At 37.0% G+C, this 24,874-nt stretch overlaps 1 protein-coding gene across 6 annotated transcripts in view; it reads left to right on the forward strand.

Moving 5' to 3' along the window:
* The window catches only part of Eya4 (EYA transcriptional coactivator and phosphatase 4), a 225,176-nt gene that overhangs the window by 111,864 nt on the left and 88,438 nt on the right, over nt 1–24,874 (forward strand). The window lies entirely within an intron of this gene.

The raw sequence follows: 24,874 nt of genomic DNA on the forward strand, positions 1-24,874 counted from the left end.
ATAGATAGTTAACCTCATTCTGATCTTTTTTATATGTTTATAACTGCAATTGAGCCTAGTACTATCATATCTGTATTTACAAAACAACAACAACGACAAAGAACTAGGATTTCTTTTTCTTTCTCTTTCTAAAAAGTCTTGCTAAGTTTTGAAAATTCTGTCAAAGTGGGAAACTCGACATTCAATACGCATTCTATTTTTGGTTATCGGGAGCTGGTAAAAAGTGATAATCTGCCTGTTTCATACAGGAATTCAATACTATTTATCAATACTATTTATCTGAAGCCCAGCTGATTTTTTTCTAGTATTATGTATTGTCATGGTTTTTATTTTAAGTTTCAGACCTCAATTTTAAATGGTTAAGTGAAAGTATCATAAATACCATTGCCGGGCTTGCTCTACTTCCCCTCCGCTTGGGGGTCCTGGGCTTGTCCACCCCTTCCTGTGTGGTCCTTTATCGCTCTCACGTGGGACCGATGGCCACAGATAGCCTCGGTTAGTGTGTGTTCGCAAGGTGCCCCAAACCCGCCAAGGAAGACACGGATCCGTGGGTCCTTGGAGAAGCCTCATGGGCGTTCTGTTTATTCAAATGAGGAGCCAAGAGATATACCCCAAAGGCGGGCACAGGAGAGGGGCCCCTGATTGGCCACAAGGGCTGTCCCTCAAATGATGTCAGGGGACTTCCTTTGTGGGTGGAGGCCCAGCCCCCCCAAGGGTTGGGTTCTGGGGTCCCCGGCCATCAGACACGTGCTTGACCCCCAGGGGCGGGGCTTCTCTTCCTGTTAAAGGCAGAAGGGGAGGGGACAGGCTAGAGCCAGCTGTGGCCTCTTACAGGCACAGCTGTCCCCAACATACCATGATTATAATAAGCACAGGGCTTAATATGATATTAGTGATGTCATATTTATCCATTCCATTTCATTTGTATTCTATTTCACTTACTCTATTTTTTTCCAAAATTTGAATTTTGCTGTGAGAAATGTACTCATGCCTTTTGGCTTACTTGCTCTAGTTTATGATGGGTACAGTGATTTTCATGATACAGTCAAGCAATATGGACCTAGGTAATGTGGCTGGCCAATATATTTTGCTTTTGAAGATTAAATATGAATCATATACCATCCACTTGTCATTCAAGTAACACTTTGCTATTTTGTTCAATATAATATTCTATTAATTGATTATTTTATATATTAAAACAATCCACTTTGCTCATTAAGAACACACAATATGGCAAGATTAATATCACTAGACCTTGGTTTACCCATTCATTGTCAAAATTTAGTTAAATTGCTTGTCTATTGAAGTATTGATAAAAAGGTAAAGATTACATTTTTTTTACGCAAAAACAAGAGTATTCCAAAATTTGTGGAGAGAATAAAGGTCAGCAATTTCTTCCTAATTATTTGTTGACCTATATTAGTAGCTTATCTATTACATACTTTACAAGTACTGTGTAAGTAATTAGATATTTGCAATCAATATATCCTGGATGCTAGTGGGAAACTATGACAATATTAATCACCTTAATGATTAACATTTGGTGTCATGTTTTGAAGCCACTCAGGGTTTTCTGACACATTATACGGTGTGGATACTTAAATATTATAGAAGAAAGCTACAAAATTGATTCATTTTCACAGATGTATCAGTGATTCAGAAAATGTGAAAAAAGCTTAGAACTCTCTGAATTTAAGCCTGGAATTAGATTAGTTTTTATTGTATATATGTGTATTCGAACTAAGGAAGGGAAAGGGAATACCAAAATTGAGAGGCAAAGGATAAAAAGACAAAACCAATGCTACAGCAATACTTACAAAACACATGGGGAGAAGGAAATGGGAGGGGGGAGGCAGGGGGAAAATGAGGGAGAAAGTAAAAGTTGGATAAGAAATATACTCACTGCCTTACATATGAAACTGTGACCCCTTTCTACTTCACTTTGACAATAAAGGAAAAAAATCCTAGCCTATATGGCCTTATAAGCTCAGTGCTAGAGAACTTATGTAGTATATGTGAGTACATTTGATCCGTACTGTGTGTGTATATGGGAGTGTATAGTTTTTCTTTTAAGACAAATATATTGTTATTTTTTAAAAGCTGGGTTTGACATGAATGTATTTAATGATATCTTTATCTCTGTAAGTTGAAAACTGCCCATGTTCTTGGAAATTATTGGTTATTTGCTATGATTACCTACTTCTTTTATTTTTTTTTTGGCCAGTCCTGGGCCTTGGACTCAGAGCCTGAGCACTGTCCCTGGCTTCTTCCCGCTCAAGGCTAGCACTCTGCCACGTGAGCCACAGCGCTGTTTCTGGCCGTTTTTTCTGTATATGTGGAGCTGGGGAATTGAACCTAGGGCCTCGTGTATCCGAGGCAGGCACTCTTGCCACTAGGCTATATCCCCAGCCCGATTACCTACTTCTTAAACTAATCTACTGAGTAATATAAATGCATATAATGAGGTGAAACATATTCTAAGAATGCTAAAGCTTCATGTAACCAAAAAGTAAATGCATCCTTTGTAGCCTGGGGCACATACTGGTTCCGGGAGTCCAGACATGTCGTTGCTGGTCCTTTTCTTGATTGCTGCAGTGGTCAGGCTTGGTATTCTTGTCAGTCACAGAAAGTGAAGCTGTGCTTGGAGCCTGTGTTTATTCACCAGTACTGGGTTTGGGAGTGCCAAAATGACACTTAGTTAATGCAGTGATGGAGCACTAACAGTAGTATGAAATTATGCTCAAAAGCACTCTGTCACAATCTGGTGGCTCACACCTGTAATCCACACTACTCAAGAGGCTAAGATCTGGAGGACTGCCAGTCATAGGCAGCCCTGGTAGAAAAATCTGTGAAATCTCATCTTCAAAGTTGAGCTCAAGTGGTAGAACAGCAGCCAAGCAACCTTGTGGCTCTGAGTTTAAACCAAGGAACCCTTTACAAAAGGTACAATATCTTCTGAGTAGTTAAGCAATCAAGGAATACTTACTTAAAACATTTATTATTATTATTATTGTGTATGTGATAATGAGGAATCGAACTCAGGGCCTCATGCATGCTAGGCAAACACTCTACCACTAAGCCATAGTTCCAGCCCTAAAGCAGTATTTATTATATGCATGTGCTGAATTCTCGTTCTGCAATGCTAAGCAGCAATGCTCAGTACCTGTTTATATGGGTGCATTATTTTTGTCCATTAAGGATCAAAGGTTCCTCTTCTCTCTGGCCCCACCCCTTCCAATTGTGTAAGTGTGTGCATGCGTATGTGTGTGTGTGTGAGAGAGAGAGAGACAGAGAGAGAAAGAGAGACAGACAGACAGACAGGAGCAAAGGAGGGAAGGAGGGAAGGAGAGAGAGAAAAAGAGAAAGAAAGAAAGACAGAGAGGAGAGAAAGAAAGAGGAAGACAAAAAGAGAGAGAGAGAGAGGCAGAGAGACTGTGGATATAAAAAATAGTCATTCTATTCTTAACCAAACATAAGTGCCGAACTTGCGCTAACAATGAAATACTGGCATAAAGGTTAAGCTAGATACACACCACCTTACAAAATGCTGCCTCACTGGGAACCTAAAGCAAATATTATTCACCTATTTGCTAACTTTATGCCATGATGGTTTGAGATCTGAAATGATCACAATAAATGCAGATGGAAAGTGTTGTTTACAGTTCGGAAGTACTTAGGTTTGGCATGGAGACTGTGAGGAGAATTCTTGGAGTGACATACATGTGTCAGCAAATTTTTGTCTTGTCAGGCCTCAATTCCTCTCTCAGGGAGAAATCCAGGGACTGCAGGTGTAACTAGTAGATTAGAGGAAAACAGGGAATTGACAAACTCATGAACTAAGAGTCAGGAAAAAACAGAAAGTTAGCAATAATATTGCATGTATGGACTAAATGCCAGACACCATGGACAATATTTGCTGTTTCCTAAAGCTATTAAACTTGATGTCATATGGAGAGGGATGTAATGTGCTTCTTATAAAACTTTACATTCCTTGAATTGTTTCCTTTGCTTTTCTCTTAAGTGCTGCTAACCATGTCCAGACTATACTATTCTTGGCCTTTGTTCTTAAAATTAAAGCTAACCATAAAATAGCTACATGAAAAAGCTAAAATTTATATTTACTTCATGTTTGACTTTACCTTAAAATTAAATTTGCTACTAGATAGACCATCTGAAAAACACAAACGGAAACATTATTTTGGTTGTTTTTTTCTTATCCTATAGTCATGGTGAATTCATTTGTGCCTCATCTGAGACACTTCGAAAATGCATGGAACTTATTTAATATAATAGATAATTGCTGGACAAGTGAATCTTGTAGATGTTTCCATGAATCTGATATTCTAAAAAGAAACATTTTAAAGCTGTGACTCACACCTGTTATCCTAGCTTACTTAGGAAGCTGAGATCTGAGGATCACATTTGCAACCAACCTGAAGAGGGAAGTCCCCAAGAGTCTTATCTTCAATTAACTATCAACAACAACAACAAATGGAATGAAGGTTTGACCCCAAGTGGTAAAGCACCAGGGATGAGTAAAAGAGCTGAGTGAAAAAGCCAAGAGGATGAGGCCCTGAGTTCAAGAAGCTTTAAGTTTAAGCCCTAGTCCCAGCAAACACACACACACACACACACACACACACACACACACACACACACACACACACCCTGCTACTTTTAGTCCCTTATATTTCAGATAGGAAAAGGAGGAATTAATTTTTATTTAATAGCTAATTTTAATTGAGAATCAGAAATTTGATCTATTCAAAGTCTAGTATAAAAGCTTTCAAAACATAATGAATTTATCTTATGTAAATAATTGTTATTGAACTATATCATAGCTAAGGTATTGCATTATATGTATTTGATAGTCAAATGACTTTTTCAGTTCTTTCAGAAGACTGAAATTTTTATGGGTATATAGTTGCCTGTCTAAACTTAAATATTGTATTGGTTTCATAGCAAGGAAATCTGAAGCACCTGTCTGAAAACATATTTAATAGTTTACTGTGTAAAATTAGAGAACCATGTATTTCAATATTGTTTTTTAAGATTTATTAAAAATCATTTGCTGTACTTCCACAAACTTGAAAGTTTGGGGATGTAGTTTTAGTAAACTTAGATTCTCTTAGTGATGCCATCTAGTTATGTGGAATGATGTAGCCTCTACTTAAGCTTGGTTACATTATTGCATATGCTATGTTTTTCACAAATAAAGCCAGAAAATTGCTAATCACAATGTACAGTAATAATGAACTCCTCACTATTTGAACCACCTCTTCCAAGTTGCCAAATATACTTGTTCTGAAATGATAGATAGATATTCTGAGATCTTGCTTTAATTGTCTGGTGGTTTAGTTATTCTGAATCATGCTGTAGCTTAATCCTTTTCTCCCACTTTGGAGAATGTTTTGTCTCATTTCAAAGTCTGACCTCATGTGGATTCCTCTCCGTTCTCTTCATCCTTTTGGCTAGCATTTGCAGGACGTTTTCTCATCCATTTTGCCTTTTCTCGAGTGTGTTGACAGATTCCTACAGGTGTGGGTGCAGCTGGAGTTGTGAATGAGGATGAATGATGGGTTCTGTTTTGCTGTTAATCTTACCCTCAATAGTTAGCGGATCTTGACCTTGTGGTCATGGTAGCCTACTGAGCCGATTTCCTCAGAGAAGTATCTGAGGTGTCTATGAAAGCCTTGATAGCAGTAGCCATTGAAGATTTAAGAAGCGGTCTCAAAGTTTAGAATACTATTCTTTAAATGTCTTACCATATATGGATTCTACCAGTCCTTTTAAATATCTCCCCCTACTTGGGTTGATTGGCCAGCATGGTTTATTTTTATGCATGTACTTGTGAATTTCTTCTAGAATTAATCTTCCCAGATTAAATGAACGGGCAGCTGGAAATGAAGTAATAAACATTTGAAGGTTCTTACACTTTGTCCCACCACAGAGCAAGTGGTTGTTGTTTGTTCACATGGAACAAGAATGGTCTGAACACCTGTGAAGGGAGACAGTCTACAGCTAAGACTTTACTATTAACTTCTCCCATTCATCTACTTGTTTGCCTGGCCTTTTCTTCACTGCTTTCACATCTCCAAGTTTTAGTCTTGATTTTCTTTTTTTTGCTTTTCTTTCCTTTCTTATATTTTTACTTATAATCTCCATTCATAACTCTTGACATGGCTGCTAAAGCCAGCCCACTTTGCTCACCAGAAACTGAGATGGAATGGATCATATGACTAGAGGAGAGCATGATGAAACTAGGTACACCAGCCCACATTGCAGCTGGCTTGGATTCCTGCTTGTTTTAGTCAGCATTCATTGATTGCAACTACGGATATGAGTCAGGGAAAGCCAAGAGGAGTTCTTGCTTTTGTTTGTTGTTTTCTTCTTAGAGCAGGGGTATAATCTGTCCAAGAACCCAAGAGGGCCACCTGATCTCATGACATGGTGCTCAACTCTGTATGACTCTATGCTCTCTCTTAGTTGTCTCAGTGTCTCTGTCTTACTAGATTCAGGTCCTGCAGAAAAGGAGGAAGAATAAAAAGGCCATCTGTGGCACCATCCATGACTGATCAGCAACTGATTAATGGATTATACTTTTCCTCTCAAAAAGCAATCCTAATATAACTTATTTTCTCTGTCTCCTGTGATTAATCTAGTTTCGATATTGGTTGATCAATGCACTTTTTACTATGTGTTAAATTATTTAACTTTGGAGGTCATTTTGTTAAATTCCATGTCTAAGTTAAATTCCATGTCATTGTTGTTGTTTAATTAACTCACAAACATTCTTAAGGAAATATAACCAGCCATCAATAGACTGGAGCCTAAATTTGAAATTTGAATGTTTGAAGAGTTGCCAATTGGCTTCTGAATAGATAATAGCATGATTAAGATTGAAACTCATCAACTAAGGCCCGGATGCTCAGAGTCAGGAAAAGCAGCAATGAGATCTGCTTAGGAAGCCTAGACACTTAGCAAGTTGTGACCTATTTTTTCTCATGATTTAAACACATTTTTCAAATTTTCTGCACTGAATATTTATTTCTTTTGCTTTAAGAACAAGTACATACATACGAAGCATGAAATAGTCAATTTGGCCTGAAATCGGCTTCTTGGCAATGGGAGGGTTCTGGCCTCTTTCTCCTGTCAGCTTGCATTATTTTCTGGCAACTAGAAATGCCTGACTTCCCCACACTTATTTATGATGAATTGCAGAAAATATCTGTGCTGCTGGTCAGCCTCTCCTATTCAGACTGAGAGCCTCTGAACTCTTTGAAATTAATTTTGTTAGAATAATGAATCATTCAAAGTAGTATGTGTCTGCTTTCTTTCCTTCTTCCTTCCTTCCTTTCTTCTTCCCTCCTTTTTTCTCTCCTCTTTTCCTTTCTTTATTTCTTCCTTTCTTTCTTCCTTTTCTTTTCCTTCCCTTCTTCCTTTCTTTAATTTCTTCCTTCCTTCCCTTCTTCCCTCCCTCCCTTCCTCTCTTCTCTCCCTCCCTTCCTTTCTTCTTTCCTTACTTCTTTTTGGACTAGAGATTGAACCTACACATTCCTGTGTGCTGAGTGCATCCTACTGTGCTGTAACCCTACTCCCATAACCCTCCATCTAGTAATCTTTATCCAGTGAACACAAGGAGCTAAGACAGAATTCTATTTTGTCTTAAGTGGATAAATTAACTGTTAATGGATGGTGGTTTTGACTGTCCCAGAGAATACACTATGTTCTTTGGTGAGCCCTTCAAAAAGTATTGTTAACAGTCTCTGGCAGGCATTTCACCTCTCGAGTATGGCAAGATGGAGTTGTTCCTCAGGTAGGACCTCTACCATACCATGCACATCCTCTAGAACTCCATGCAATCAGGAAGCTTCAGACTTCTTAAGCCCTGCAAAAAACTAAAGTCAAATTCTGAACATTTGCTGCTATAAGATGGATGAGAGTTTAGTAGCAGTTCCAAAAATTTGATTTCTAAAGGGACAGAGATTCTGTTCATTATCTCACATTTAATCATCAAATCTCAGTCGTCTTAGCAACCCACACAATGTTCTCGCTTGCTTTCCAATAAGCCAGAGGATGAATGGATTCTTTGTTCATGTGTTTATGAATTTCTATCACCTGATACTTGATGTCTTTTGGACGAGCTCAAAGTGCCAAATAACTATCCTTATAGCCTAAAAATTCTTGTAACTAAAATTAAACTTGACTTTTCTGAAGAGGCAAATTTCTAATGAGGGAATAGCTAATATAAATATAGTTGGAAAAATATATAGAAACTTGCCTCTTTAAAAATAGTTTCCTTTTAATTAGAATCAATAGGCAAGATTCTACAAAACCTGGCAAATTTAGTTATCTTACAAATGTCACTGAGACAAATGTATTTGACAACTTTGGATATAAAAGCCGGATGACAAATCTGTGTAGCTTAGAGTTTTCTCTGAGTAGATTTTCTCCCATTCCACTGTTAAGTGAAACACTAAATAAAGGAATACATGGGAAATGTTGAGAAAATACAGGAACTTGATTGTTATTTCGAGTAGACATAGTGGTAATACTGACAAGAGTATCAAAAAAAAGCAACAGAAATGCAACAGTACCATATACTTGGTCAGATGACCTGTTTAGGCAATCACACTAGAAGATGGACAGGTGAAAACAGAGGTCAGAACTTAACTGTAGCAGAAAGCCAGAAGCAAAATTCTCCACTGGAAGTAGGACTAGGGTAGGAAAATCTAAGCTACAAATGAAAACACTGGTGATTTTTCAACTGACAAAATCTTCATAGTAAACATGTGGGCCAATACAAGGAGCACAGCATGCTTTCTGAATCCTTAAGGATATTAGTTGAGTTCAATTATTGTATTGAGTGTCACTTATCCTGTTCTCCAAGATGCTAAATTATAGATGGAAGTGTAATATTTACAATTATTTCTATTCAAGATAGATCCCATTTGAAAGACATTTTTGCTCCAAATGATACACAGATTGGCAACACACCGAGTTTGAATATACTCTGTGGATGATATCCTTGAAGATTCTGTGTTTCTGAGCTTTGGTAAGGTGATTCTTCTTCCCACAAACAGGAGAAATGAAAGTATCAGTTTCATCTAATTTTTAGTTTGGGTTTGGTGTTTTAGTTTTGCGTCAATTCACTTAAGGTACCTAGCATATTAGGCAGCCCACAGAAAGAATGCAATGCTTACTCTATCCAAGACTGAATGATCAGGTAGTGTTTACTTTTAGGGACGTGAAGAGACCTACACTGTTCTCATTACCTTATGCCACATAATAACTAATGGAGCTTCCATGTCAATTGTAAACAAGATCAAATTGGAGAAAGACGTTTTAAGTTCTCTATAACCTTTATATTCCAGTTGACTTTGGCTCAGCTCACTTTCAAGAAAATAGCAGATTGCATGATATATGTTTGTATTATCTTAATTAAAATCAACATACCCTAGCAAACATTTTGAAATCAAAATAGAAGAATCGTGCATTTTTCTCTTTTTCCATATTTTCCTTACTCCTTTCTTTTTCTGTCCTCTCTTTCCTATCTGAGACTGACTTTTCCCATGAGAAATTGTACCTTTTCATCTGTGTGGTTCAAAGTCTCAATCCCAGGGCTCTGGTTATATTAAACAAGCACTCTTGCTATTAAGTTACATCCCCAGTGAAATAATGTTTTATCTTTACAACAACAAACCAAACAAAGGATTGTTCAATAAATAACTGTTCAGGCTTGGTGCTGGTAGCTCATAGCTGCAATCCAAGATAGTCAGGAGGCTGAGATCCGAGGACTGATGTTTGAGGATAGCCTAGGCAGACAAAACAAAAAGACTCTTATTTCCAATTTACCAACAAAAAGCTGTGACAAGAGGTGTGGATCATGTTGTAGAGCACTAGCCTTGAATAAAAAGGCCCTGATTTCAAGCCCCAGTACCAACATAATAAATAAATAAACTGTTTGTTGAGTGTTTATAGGCTTGACTTAATGGGGAATTCCTCTACTGCACTGTCATATGATTATTTTGTAAACTCTTCTGTACTTGTCAGAACATACAGAGTGTTATTCATGAAGTGACTCAAGCCTATATGTTACTTTTCTCCTCTGTGTCTCCCATTCTCTCACTTCCCACTGTGTTCCAGTGGGAGATCTGAAATACCAACAACACGAGGAGGTGTTGTATATCTTGGTAGTGCCTGGAATGAAGTGAGCAATGTCATTTGGCACAAGGCCTAGACAGATGCGCCATGCCCTTAGTGTGGCAGCTGCTGTCGTGGAGAGGGCTGGCTTGAGACAGCAGCATCACATCTAACAACAGATGAGAGACAAAACCAGGCTACTGCTGTTCAGACTGACTGGCATATTCTTAACCATCATGTTACTGGAGTAAATACTATGCTAGGCTTTCTTATTATCCATTGTTTTAGAGAAACAATGAAGAAATCTATAGTACAGAGCAAAATTGAATGTGTATGTGGCGGGGGGGGGGGGGGGGAGTAGATGCCCTCCAGTCTTTTTCCAAGAGTCCTACTATGTAGGACTACTCAGCCCACTGAAGTGCTGACCAGTACGCTTCAGGTTTGCCTGATAGTCTTCTTCCATATCTCCATAAAGCCCCAATTTTCTGTCAGTTTTCACTCTGTAGCTACCCATGTGGCCTAATTTGGGTGAGAACAGGCTACTAGAGATACTAAAAAATTTCAAGTGATTTGTAGACTAAAATGAACTAGTAAGCACATGGCTTAGAAAACAGTATTGTGGACTGGAGGCATGGCTCAAGTGGTAGAGTGCCAGCTGTGAGCAAGAAAATAATGTTGGTAAAGCCGACATTTGAAGATAATAGGATGAGTCATTCAGCTTTTATGTAGAAATGAATTCTCCTCTACAACCATCTGACAATGAAGTGCAGTTGTGGCTCTTAAGAATCTTGACCTTGCAGCAGAGGCATCGGTGTAAGAGTACAAGCAGCTTGTCAATACCCTAGAAAAGCAACTCAAAGTCAATATCTCAATGTCAGCATGACTTTAGATGCTACTTAGAGTCAGTAATCTGCAGACCCTGAATAGAAAGCCTTCCAAGATTTGGGATGAAGAGTAGTTCTGAGCTTTCAGAATTCTTTCCATAATTCCTATACACCTACTGTGTCTTTCCTCTTCCGATTCATTCACAATCACTTCTGTTGCATCAAATTACTTTTTTAATAGTAAGACATTACATTTTATAAGACTTATATAAGATTTACAAAGTTATTTGTGACAGAAAAATGATTGATCTTTGAAAAATATTGTATAAACAGCTTCTCACTTATTCATAACTCCTTAATTCATCATTTATCAGTACAATACTCCAGACAGGGGCTGGAAAGTCCTTGGAATTCAATGCTTTTATGTGCTCATGTGCTTCACCCCAAATTTCTCACATTGCACATTTTGCCTAACTTTTCCTCTCTGGTCATACATTGAGGGTCCATTTAGTTAAAGAACTAAGTGGCAACTATTTTTTTTTTGTTCTAAACAGAGGATATAATATTGAGGAAGAGGAAGAAAATAGTGCAAAAATATGTGAAGGATCAGATAAGCAACCAATGGTTGCATGTGTCCACATGTATAATCTAGTTTTACAGGCCACATGTGTTGATTCCATGTGTGTGGTAGGAGTTATTGAGAGTAATTTACTAGGGGTAGTATGATGGTTTGAGTTTATTTCTATTTTTTTCCTTTCTCTTAAGTAACCTTCCTAGTTTGTATAGGACATGGAATTTTATACATTAGATTTTCAACCAAACTGAGTCTATATAATCAGTTGTCTAAAACTCTTACCAACAGAATGGCTATGAGCATAGATATCAATTTTCTTTTTACTTTGGGTGTCTGATTTTTTTCCCCACTGATTCTTTCTTAGTTTTCATATTTTCAAATTGTTTTGATCCAGTTGGCTTTACTGTTTATTTTGTCAGTACTAATAGTAGAACTTCTAAATCTGACATGTGTTCTGTATTTCAAAAGTCCTCTTCCAGGATTTCTCCTTTTGCATGGAAGGAATATCTATAGAAGTTTGGTTAAAAAACTTGAGGAAGACTTTAAATTACTTAGTCCAGAATTTCACTGAGAGGACTGGTCTTTTCTTTAGTAAGTTGGCTGTAATTCAGAAATTGGAAAGGCCTGTTTTCTAAAGAAAGTTCTACGATGGCTTGGGGGGGGGCAGGGATTGAAGTTAAATTTAGTCAAAATCTTGTCTGGTAAGACAGGTACTGGTAAGGTTCTGGTAAGAGGAACGTGGTGATTGGCATGTTTCTGTTAAGATTGGGTTTGTTGAAAGACTTATCAGAGAGCTCGTGGATAAAAATGAGTTAAAAAGTGTAAGTTGCAGCCTCATGGCTTGGTTATTGATCTTAGCTCACTGTGGAACTTCCTAGATCTGTAGTCTTTCCCTCCCTCTCCTATTTAATTCACCTGAGCCCCAGTGCTAGCATTGGTGCCCACCAGGGCAGTTAGACTCAACCCAGGACATCACTGGAAAAGATTCAGCCTGCTTTCCTTGTATATAATTTATACATGCTCAGTGTCTTTCCATCATTAGAACAAAATATAAGTTGCTCCTAAGGAAGCACTAGTAAACTGAAGGAATGACTTTGGTTGCTTTACTGGTAATTCAATATATTTGTAACCCCTTTCAAGCAGAAGACCCCTGAGAGAAACTGACAATCCATTTTATTCATTGTCTGGCTAGTTCACAAGATCAAGATGTGGGTGAGTGGGATAGAAAGGTGGGGAAAGTTAAACAGTTAGAATTTGATACAAACTCTTGAGGGAAAAAAACTTAGTGAGGCCACTTATGTTTTAAATCAAGAATATGTTTTCGGTGAAAATATTTTCTAATGATTCACAGAAGAATGTCAACTTTCACTACATCTGCTGAAAATCAAAATGCAAGTAGTTCTATAGCATTGAATTTAGGCAGGAATGTGTACCATGACAAGAAACAAAATTCCCATCAAGTGGCAATACTTTTTTTTTTCTGACTTTAAAGGTAGTTTCCTGACTTCTAAAGATGTTAACAGCATTTTTCTCCTCCGTATTACCAGGATTAATTTTGGCAATATGCCTGCATGATTTTCAGTCACTTTCATAAAATAATTTCAATAAAATGTAATTTTTCAATGCCAGTGTGGAAAGCTTTGTTATGGTTTTAATAAAATCAATTAAGAAAAATGTAAAGAAGTAGTTTTATGAAATTGCTAGGAAAATATAAGCTGAAGGAACAATTACGTGTTTAGAGTTAAAATGATGGGGATTAGATTTTCTAAGTTTCATGCTCTTCATAAAGGATCCTTGCCCTGCTGGCTGAGATTGCCCTGCTGTTTGATTTTTATGGTTCCTAATTTGCATAATAAAATAGCAGTGTATTTATTTACTAATTTCCTAAAGTTTTTAATGTGTTTGTGTTTTCTTTTTCAAAGTTACATATTAAAATGGAAAACACACACACACATATATGATACATGCAAAACACCATTTTGTTAGTGGATCATTAGTGATAGTAACATACTGGTTAGTAATACATTAGGAGTACATTATTATTAAGGTTAAAATTTTCTAATGTTAACAGTTTGTGCTAATACAATACAGGTGCTTTTCTTAATCGGAATGCATGAAAGTAATATTATGCCATGGGCATTTTCACCAAGGACAAAGATGTAATATACTGAGTATATGAATTAATATATAGTATTGCTTACCTTTCCTGTTAATAAGGCTTATTTTTAGATAGCTTAGATGCCTAGAAGATTCTCTATGTTGTGAATTCTGTTTAAATTAATTTCAGCTAAGATTTACCCCTTTGATGTTAAATTGTAGACTTGTAAGAATGGAAAGGAAAAATCAAAATGGTTCATTTGGAAAGGTTGGGTTTAAAATAAGATCTAAGGGACACAGATTGAGTTTCCTATTTTAGCATGTCACTCTTCTTAGAAAATAATGTTACATAACAATCTTTCAGTTCAAATACTGTCCCCCTACTTGTTGTATACTCTTTCCCTTCCCACTAACCCACCCCCCAAAAAAATCTGGTACCTTTCTCTGCTATTTCCTGAAGACTAAATTAGATGATACTATTGATAATTAACATCTGACATAAAGTAAAGTTAAATGAAAAGTAGCTGTTGTCTTTTATAACTAACCCTTGGGAATTATGAATTACATCATGAAACAAACAGAGGGGAAACTAGGGTTTGGCTATCTTAGGAATAATTAGTGTCAGGGAGGAATGTGGGAGAAGACCCTTAGTCCAAGGTTGATAATAACAATAGTGCCTTGGCTAGACAAACTGGACCACTTCTCTACTTTGAGTATCAGCAGAGTAATCCAAGGGAAAGTGGAGAGAGATAGAAGGTTTCCCACCATCCCATCCTGACCACCTACATTCATTAATTATGACAGGACTTTCTATCACTATTTTCTTCCAACAGATACCAGGTATCTAGCATCTACCTCAGTTTTACCAACAATCATAATCATGCCTGCCTCTTGGAGGACCTATGAGGACATTTGATTTAGGTTTAAAAAAAATATATTTATTTATTTATTTTTTAATTTTTATTTTTTATTTTATTTATTTATTTATTTATTTTGGCCAGTCCTGGGGCTTGGACTCAGGGCCTGAGCACTGTTCCTGGCTTCTTGCTCAAGGCTAGCACTCTGCCACTTGAGCCACAGCGCCCCTTCTGGCCATTTTGTGTATATGTGGTGCTGGGGAATCGAACCCAGGGCCTCATGTATACGAGGCAAGCACTCTTGCCACTAAGCCATATCCCTAGCCCCTATTTTTTTCTTTTTTGTACTTTAAATTTTATATTGTAAAGTTGACATACAGAAGGGTTGCAGTTACAAAAGTCAGGTAATGAGTACATTTCTTTTTTTTCTTATTTATTGTCAAAGTGATGTACAGAGAGGTTACAGTTTCATACATTAGACCTTGGGTACATTTCTTGTACTTTGTTACCTTCTCCCTCATTCCTCCCTCTCCTCTCCCCCCTCCCTTTTTCCCTCTCCCCACAAATTAGCTAAAATTAAAGCATATTGCAAAGCATCTATGCCATGTTAGTTATGTCAGTGACAACTACTGAATATATGCATTTGTGTGAAACAAAATAATATTGTAAGAGACAAATTGAGAACCCAAACATTTGGTTGTATTTAATTGCACCTGAACATTAACAAAATTCAGGAATTTTAATAACAAGCTTTCAAAAGTATCTCAATATTCTTTTATAAAACCAAACACGGACAAGCCCTGATAAAGAATGAAAACTAAAATAGCTAACCATCTTGTTTTTTTCTGTTTTCTTCAAGCTTTATTCAATTCTTAAGGACCTAGTCCAAACCATACTATTTCATAATCCATGGTCATAGAAAATAAATAGCCATTCTATTTCCCACCCTCTGCTTCAAAGACTTTCTTGACCTGAAAGATGAAAAATACTTTGTTTGATATGACGAAGACCAATATACACTGTGTAGCAATTTAGGCACATATTGAAATAACAAGTTCAGAAAGTGTCTATTATGAAAGATTATATTAAACATCAGGAATTTTTCCTTAATATTAGAAGGTATTATTCTTATGATTGAATTCATCTCCTTTAAAAATCAGCTAAAATCTGAATGCATCATGGCCTTCAATGTACACATTCATTATTTAAATCATCTTTATAAAAGATGAGAATCTCTTCAGATCTGAAAGAAATCTATTCTGATCATTTTCTTAACAAAATACCTTAGGAATTTGAGCTACTGTCTTTGCACTTATTCTCTTCCTCTTTCTTTTTCTTCTCCTTCTTCACTTCAATGAGAGTTGCAGGTAAATAAATTTCAGGTTAGAGGAAAGCAGATAAGATTCCCTATGACTCCATGAAAAACTTCATCCCATTAATTCGATCACTCCGGCCAACCAGTTTTATTGAAGAGCTCTGTCCCTGTCATTGTGCTCCTACATAAAACACCATCCACGCTTAATTGGGTTGGACAAGGAATGGCTCCCAGATACCTTTCTTAAAAAATTCCCAGCTTACTCTTTTCCTGTTATAAATCTAATGCATCATAGATCCTGTAGATGAAAAACACAGTCATGAAATTTCCAACTTCCACATTCTTGCAATCCTATGAAACAATTTCCGTTGTTAGCAATAATAAAGCATTTTGCTAACAATAAAATATTTGACACTATTAATTTCCATGTGCTCTGTTATAACAATTTGGTGTCTACTCTATGCCTAAATATTAGCTGGACACTAGTGGTTATTGCCCATAATCCTAGTTACTCATGAAACTTGAGATCTGAAGGTCACAGTTCAAAGCCAGTCTAGGCAGAAAAATCCCCAAGAGACTCTTGTGTCCAATGAACCACCAGAAAACTGGAAGTGAGGATGTGGCTAAAAGTGGTAGAGCACTAGCCTTGAGCAAAAGAGCTTAGGGACAACGCCTCAGCCATGAGTTCAAGCCCTATGATGGAAAAACCAAAGCAAAACACTTTCAAAGCAGAAAACAAACACTTCCTTCATCATTATCAACAATAACAACAGTGACATTTTTTTCAAAAGCACTTTCCTTAGTTCTAGGAGGTCTTTAACGTTCATAACTGGCCCTTCCTCATCTAGATTGCAAGTGTCTACCCTGTGGCTCCTCCTGTGAGGACTAAAGTGGGAAACTACAATAGTGTGTTCACTTGATTCAACATCTATTGATGGATTGCTTTAAAACTCTTCCCTGGCTTAGTCCTGCTCACTCATTCCTGGCTTGCTTTTCTTTCCATGTTCACTTGCTTCATTTCTGTCTTGTAAACTCACTTCCCCAAGAAACATTTGCTCCTTTCCTTGGAACTCTTTCTTGCTGGCTTGCTCTGCCCTAGCACTCACAACTACTGTGAGCTTGTGCAGTGGGCTACAATGTCCTAACTCCTACTGCCCAACTGGACTTTCTGTTTGCAGGGGCTGTCCTCTTCATCTGTGCTCCAAGAATGCAGCCATCTCCTGGCTCATGGAAGCTATAATGTTATGAATCTATTGAATAAGCCAATGAGGGAAAGAAAGAAAGAAAAAAAGAAAGGAAGAAGGGAGGGAGGGAGGGAGGGAGGGAGGAAGGGAGGGAGGGAGGGAGGGAGGGAAGGAAGGAAGGAAGGAAGGAAGGAAGGAAGGAAGGAAGGAAGGAAGGAAGGAAGGAAGGAAGGACCAATTACAAATCAGCATTATTTTTAACTTTCTTCAATAAAGCCTAACACGAATAGATACCTTATGGTTTAGTAGATTATCATGGAATGTAATAGATTAATAGATAGTGTGTGTGTGAATAAAATCATCACTACTTTAAAAAACTTAAGCTGTCTACAAACTTATTTTTGAAATCCCCAGGCATTGATACCAATGGACTATTAAAGTTCATTGTTGAGATCCTAATTCAACTTTAACCATGATGCATTATCACCTACTTTAATCATTCAGCACTGATAAATAGGCTTTTAAGAAACGTTTTCTTTTTGATTGAAGGAAACTTACTCAGAGATGTATTGCAGACTGTTCTATTTAGTCTTGTTGGAGGACTTCTTAAGTTGAGAAAAGCTTGGACTAGATGGTGCATGAGGGGATGGAGATAAAATGAGACAAACTTCACAAGCCACAAGCTCTTCCCAAATAACACACACTTGTGTCTCTCCTGTTCTGTAGCCTTTTCTCTCTCAGGGCCTCACATGGCAGCAAGTTTAGCAGAAACATCTCATAGGCTGCCATTCCCTTAATGCTTGAAGAATCCAAAGAAACCTCCCTTACCTCCTGTGCCACAGATCACACAGCATCTCAATCACAGTAACTTTAGTCTCCTAGAAAATTCAATTCAACTTAGTAAGAACTTGCAAGTAAACAGTGAGCTCTGTAGATTCCAATTCAATGAAGGTATTTGTTTCTGATTTTCTTTTTCAGAAACAAAAAGGAAAAGTATTGCATTTCTCTTTTGTTTCCCAATCCAGCTTCCTTGTGAAGATATTCTTATTGAAACTACAAGTTTGATTTTTTAAAAAATACTCATTGCCTTATGTGAAATTGTAACCCTATTTTACATCATATTGACAATAAATTAATTAAAAAACCTTGACCATAATCTATCCTGACATTTGAGTGATTTTTTTTCTTATGTAGTATATAGAGTGCTAGAAAATCAAAAGCTGCTTATTTTAGTTCTGTGACTTTCTCTAGCATTGCTTAGAGGATTTGAGATTGGGATAAGGAGGGGACAGTAAACTTATATCAAGAATTAAACATGAAAAGGAGATTAAGGCAAGCTTCAGCTTATTAATTATGCAAGCTTCATGTATTCTTTTATAGTGTATTTTTTCATTGTTGGTACTACCATTTTGATTTTTTGCTACCATTTCGATTGTTAAACTCAGAAGATTATAGCAATCACATTATGCATTTAACAGTTGGTTTCTTTGCATCCTAATGAGGCATTTGGTCCTGCAGCTTTCCTTGGTGAGTGTCCCACTACAGGTCTAATTGCTGGAGAAGATGCTCTTTCTTCCAGGACAACATCTGGCTTCTTGGCAGATTCTATGAACCCGTTTGGACTTGGGTTTACTCAGAATTCCTTTTTGTGGTTAGACTGCAGATGGACTGTCTACAGAGTATTGTCCTCTTAAGTGGTTTGTGTGAATGTTAAAAAAAAAAAAAAGAAAAAAACCTTTGTGTCTGGAATCTGTAGGCAATATTAAATGAATCTCAGCAGGATTTTAGTTTTGAAAAAAGATGAAAAAGTTATACTTATGAAGTAGTCTAATATAGTGGTAGAGGATGCAGGTCAGACAGCTTAAGTTGAAATATGGATTTGCCACTTGTGATATACAAGTATTTGAGCAAGATACTTAGCATTTTGTGCATAGTTTTACCCATCTTTGATGAAGCAATAGCAACAAAGTATGCTGCACATGTAGATTATAGGTTTTCATGCCACCAAAAGAAATTGTGTATACACACATGACAAATAAAGGATATGCTAGTTGGCTTAACTGTAATCATCAATTTACTACGTATATCAAAATACATGTTATGTACATTTCAAATATACAAAAGATGTATGCATCAAATTTTTTGTTTTTCTTAGTCATTTAATTGACTATTTAAAAATGTCCTAGGCACTTAAACTCTTGAAATATTTCAAATACAGCATAACATATCCATACTTTTAAAGATTTGAATATGGTACTTTACTAATATTTGAAAAGGTAGTTTTGAGAAAGATGATACATCTACATACCCTAAGTTCTATCAATGTCTGTTGATTAAACATTTTCCATCCATTTAGTGAGATGATGAATATGTACTAAACTTGCACAAATGAATGGAAACATTGTCATCTAGAAAGCTACCCATAGAATATAATATGAGGAAAATATGCATTCTTTTGTTAAAATAGAAATGTTATCCATGTTTCTTAAGTATAAACTACATGTTGTAACTTCTCCAAATTTTATTTAAACTTTATAATGAATAGGATTGTATGAAGAAAGCCCATGTCTTTAAGTTGATATAAATGCAGTTTTAATAAGGACAATGGATAATTCTCTTAAGGTACATTTTTAAGTTACCAGTTTATATAAAACGAAGCAACATTTTCCAAAGAAATAGTCACAAATGGATTCTGAAGGCACTTTCTATAGAACATTCTCTGTGTTTCCCCACTGAACTAAGACCTTAGCTCCTTCTATCAATCACTTACTTTCCCCCTTTCACTTGAAGGCTCCCTACTTGCTCCTGCAATCACAGTCCCTCTGTAGACCAGGCTTGCTGGCCTCCCTGGGGCTCCCCTGAAGTCCACTTCAAAGAGGACTCTGACTCCCCAGTGAGCCACTTAAATTATTACCCCCAGGTGTTGATTCACCTTTGTCATTTTTGGATTTTACCTCCTTAAGCTTTGAGGCCTGGGGAAAGTGGATTGGAGTTGGAAGAAGATCAAAGTAGCTGGACTGGAACTGGAGCTCAGAGAGGAAGCCCAACCCAGAGCCTTGCCCTCAGCTCCTGCCCTCCCTCCCCCTACCTTCTGCTTCACCCCCCATCATTCTCTGCCCTCCTGCCCTCCTCAGCCTAACTAAAAGACAAAGGGTGCTGTAGTTACCCTCAATTGTGCAAATGGACTTTAACTGTCACTTCTACATAAAAACAACCAAAGGCTCAATGCTGTGCAATGTTTATTTGTGCAGACCAATTATAGAAGATAACTAAGAAAAATTTTTAAATTTGATAACTTAGGCATCTACTGCCATTCTTTGTAAGACACTCTGCATACAGATTATGATAAGTAAGAATTAACCTGTCCACAAGAAATTATTAAAGAGCAAGACATGGTTGTTAACATACATTACAGAAAACAATAAAGAAAGTCCGGGGGGGGGGGGAGCATATAAAAGTGCAACACCGGTATGACTTTTTAAAATCTGAGGTCAGCAAACCATTTTATACCCTTTGTAGATAATCTAAAATGGTATGTAATGTGTTGATTTAAAAGGAAAATCACCCCAGCAAGATATAATCACATGATTTCATATATATTTGGAGTAATGCTAAATATTCATTTTTCTATTCTGCCCTTTAAAAATCTCTACATTATATTCTGGTAATTCACCATAGAATTGAAAATTACTTGCTTAATGCCATATCACAGAGTATGTAATAGACTTATTTAATCATTTCTTTATTAACTCTTTCTGGTGTCTCTTAACGAATGTTGCATGCCAGGTCACATTGCTTTGTCTCTTTCACCTCCTTTTACTGGGAGATGGTCCTCTAACCACAGCTTCAGCACTTCAAATGTGTTAATAAATTTGTATCTGTTTCCAGGATAGCTCGCCTTCCCAGCCTTCCTGTTGACTGTTGGATATCTTTACTTGCATGTCCCTTAGGCACCTTAAACTCCACAAGTTCCAAATCACATCCACACTCATCTGCTCAGGTCCTCCTCTTCCTTTGCACTGAACTGTGGATGTTTATCCTCAATTCTTTCCTCATGGTCTTTCCTCATATTTAGTACAAAAACCATCTCCCTAGAATTTCTAGAACCTATTGACTTTCCTTAATCTCTAGTTTATACTTAAAATGGGTCGCCTAAATAGTAATCACCTAATCATTTCTCTGCCTCCGGTTAGCTCATCAAATTCCTTTTCCATATGCTAGCCAACATGATTTATATAAAATAAAAACAGAATACAGTAACTTCTGTGCTTTAAGCCACCAATAGCTCCCCCTTTGTGGGAGGAACTGATAGCAGACATACAGGGACCCTCATGATTTGGTGCCTCTTGAGTCTCTCCCCTTCTTCCATTCTCTGTCCCTTGGATTTCAGCATGTCCCCCATGACTCCTGAAGGCACCGCTCTGCCTTCCTTTGTCCAATTCCTGATGGGATTTTAGATTGTGGCTTCTGGTTTTCTCTACCAAGAACTTTATTTTTTTCATTTCTGTAGCATTTTTATATCCTCATAGCTCATCCCTTACTACCTTCAAGTCCCAGTGCAGTGGGAACTAGGAGATACATGTGACAGATGTGTATAAATTGTACCCCCATCTGCTCATCAGTGTCAACAAATCACTACTCCAGGTTTTACCAGAATTTACCATTTCCTGACATTTGATGTTCTTAGTTATTACATATATGAGCATCCCAAAGGTAAGGATTTCCACTTCTTTTACAAACCTGTGTTCCTTCTACTTAGAATGGCGCCTGACACTATGCAGATACTCAATACATTTGTTAGATAATCAAGAAAATAATTTATTTCCAGGTCCTGTTCCAGATAAGGGAAGGGCACAGATATACATATATGATGCATGGAGAAGGGCAGTGATATACTATGGATAGAATATGTATAGGAAACCTTCAATGTATCTCAAGCTAGATAGCAAGATGGTAAGGCTTTGCTAATTCTATAAGATCAGTTGGAGTCAGTTAAGAAAAAAAGGAAAAATAAACTATTATAAATAAAGCAGTATTAATTTTTATTTAATAAATATACATTTTTAATTTAAGATGTTCCTTATAAATAAATACAACATATTAAAACTTTAATTTAATAAATGTACATTTATTTACAAACAAAAGTAAACTATTCTAGGTAAAGTAGATTTTCGTGTGAAATATAGGGGCAAGAAACAAAATGTCTTGCAGAGGACACTAAGGCCTTACTCTCCAGGTATAAGAATTCATGGGGGGCTGGGGATATGGCCTAATGGCAAGAGTGCTTGCCTCATATACATGAAGCCCTGGGTTCAATTCCCCAGCATTACATATATAGAAAACGGCCAGAAGTGGCTCAAGTGGCAGAGTGCTAGCCTTGAGCAAAAGGAAGCCAGGGACAGTGCTCAGGCCCTGAGTCTAAGGCCCAGGACTGGAAAAAAAAAAAAAGAATTCATGGACAGATTCTCGATAAGGGGATATTAGGGTAAGATGAAACTTTTGTAGAAGGATCACTCGGGCTACATTATAGAAAATAAAACTGAAGAAGAATCACAAGTGGGAAAATATTCAGAGATCATTGCTTAAACTAAGCTAGAATTAGAGTGGACAGGAAAGATGGATTCAAAAATTCTGTAGAATTTCAAGCATCAAGAATTTCTTATTGGTCTGATCTCATTAGTGAGAGAAGAGAGAAAACCAGCTATTCTGGTGACTAGGTACCCTTAGTATATGTCAGCATTCATTTTTATTAATCAGTGCTATTTTTGTTTTATTTATTTGCTTTTTAAATTTAACAATCCATACAAAGTCCATCTTCCATTCATACCCTTTGCTCCAAGGTCTAACAGAAATATACAGGTAGATACAGTAAGTGGAACATAGGACCTGTTCCTTAGCATTTTTTGCTCATGGTTGAGCTACAGATCCACTTCTGACATTTTAGTGTCTTGGTTTTTTTTTTTTTTTTGGAGGGGGGGATGTTGGTGGTTAATTGGAGTTAAGAGTCTCTTGAACTTTCCTTCTAACACTGGCTTTGAACTGCAATTCCCCTATCTTAGCCTTCTAAGTACCTAGGATTACAGATGTGAGCTACCAGTGCTTGGCCACATTTGTGTTTTTGAATTAAAAATAATAGCATTAGATTCGACTATGGAAGATGTCTTGGAGTGGGGGTGGAGAACAAAACCCACAGCCGAACCATATTCCCTGAAGTGAAATAATATGTTCTTTTTATATCTCTCTACTCCTCAAGTATCTCATCCCACAGTGTGAATAGTAGAAGAGGACAAAACACATCTCCCTCTAGCATCCAAAGTATACTCCATAGAAAGGAATGGAGATGGCCAGGGCTGGGTCTACTGTACCTCTGTGGATGTGAGAGAATCAGAATATGTGCTTAACACTTGCTAGTCACATTCAAGAGTATAGCATTGCTCTGAGGAAGCAGGTTGTAGCTGTTGTTTCTATTCTGACCATTATGGAATTTGAATGGCTGTCTTAACTATGGATTTTTGTAGTGGCATATTATCTCATTTGAATATAAATTCCAAAAAAGTGAATATTACAGTTGGAAGAGATCAGAAATAATTTAGAGCAAATCTGTACAGTTCACAGTTACAGAACATAAAGACCAGAGAAATTACCGGTTTGGCCTAATATTACAGGAGTCTGAGGCAGAACAAGACTAGATTTGAACTTCTTCCCTACTCTGTGAGCTATACAATACCCAAGCAGGGAAATAGTTCAATTGGTGGTTCAGGATAAAAGGTTAAGACAGAAATGTCTGGACAGTATTGTGGCTATTTATACTTGAAAATGTAAGAGGGGCCTGGATTAAGGTGATATGAATATGAACAAGAAAGAAAAGATAACTTTGATGTCATTTGTTGACATAAGATCATAGGACTTGTGATGAACTCACTAATGCACAGTGTTTGCACACTGTAGGCAGATTTTTTAAATAAAGACATGCACATACACATACAACTGTCATACATGCACATGGCATAGATGTACTGCATATTGGACATTCATAACCATGCATATTACTACTAAAAGTAAAACTTAATAAAAGTTTCTTTGCTTCTTTACTCTTTGTAATAAGCACTCTCACATGCTGTTCCCATGAATGTAGATTAGATTACTCAAAGCATATAGAAAACATTTCTGATTTTCTGCTCTGGACAATTTTGAGACCTAATAAATTGATCTTTATTGTTTGCAATCCATAGCCCTTCTGCCCCCAAAAGTATACACCCTACACCTTACTTGGTGTATAGACTTATCCACTTTTCTCTGAGCTTCCAGATTTAAGATGTTAGAGACTGCTTTTTTTTGTGGTGTGTGACAGCTAACCCAATCATACTTGAACATGTAGTACATTAATTACAACACTAGTTTTTACTTATTTTCCTTTAGCTTTTCACCCTTCAGCAGCTGGGGAGAACCAATATGCATTCTGCCTAGGAATATCTATGAAGTCAGGCCTCCCTTTCTCAACAAGACCAACTGCATGATAGGAGTGTGTTGGCGGGAGCCTGCCTTCCCAGGGCAGAGTCTGAATTACCACTCACATTTTTCAGCAAGGGAATGTGACAGCTGTAGCTGATCCTTGGATTTTGTTATGCATATGGCAGACTGTGAGACGTCTTGCAAATCTCTTCTTCTTACAAGGCCCAGAACAGTACCTTACATACTAATTGCTCAAAAATATGCATGGTTAATGCAAGTTATTTTTGGTATTATACTTTGGGTATTATTTTTATAACATGGAACAATGAAATGTATACATCCATCCACACAAATATTTTCTATACACATAAAAATTTTAGTCTAAACAAGTATATTCTCAATGCATTTCAAATGTACATAAGGAAAAA

This window comes from Perognathus longimembris, chromosome 9 (genome assembly GCF_023159225.1).
Source record: "Perognathus longimembris pacificus isolate PPM17 chromosome 9, ASM2315922v1, whole genome shotgun sequence".
Lineage (NCBI taxonomy): Eukaryota > Metazoa > Chordata > Mammalia > Rodentia > Heteromyidae > Perognathus > Perognathus longimembris.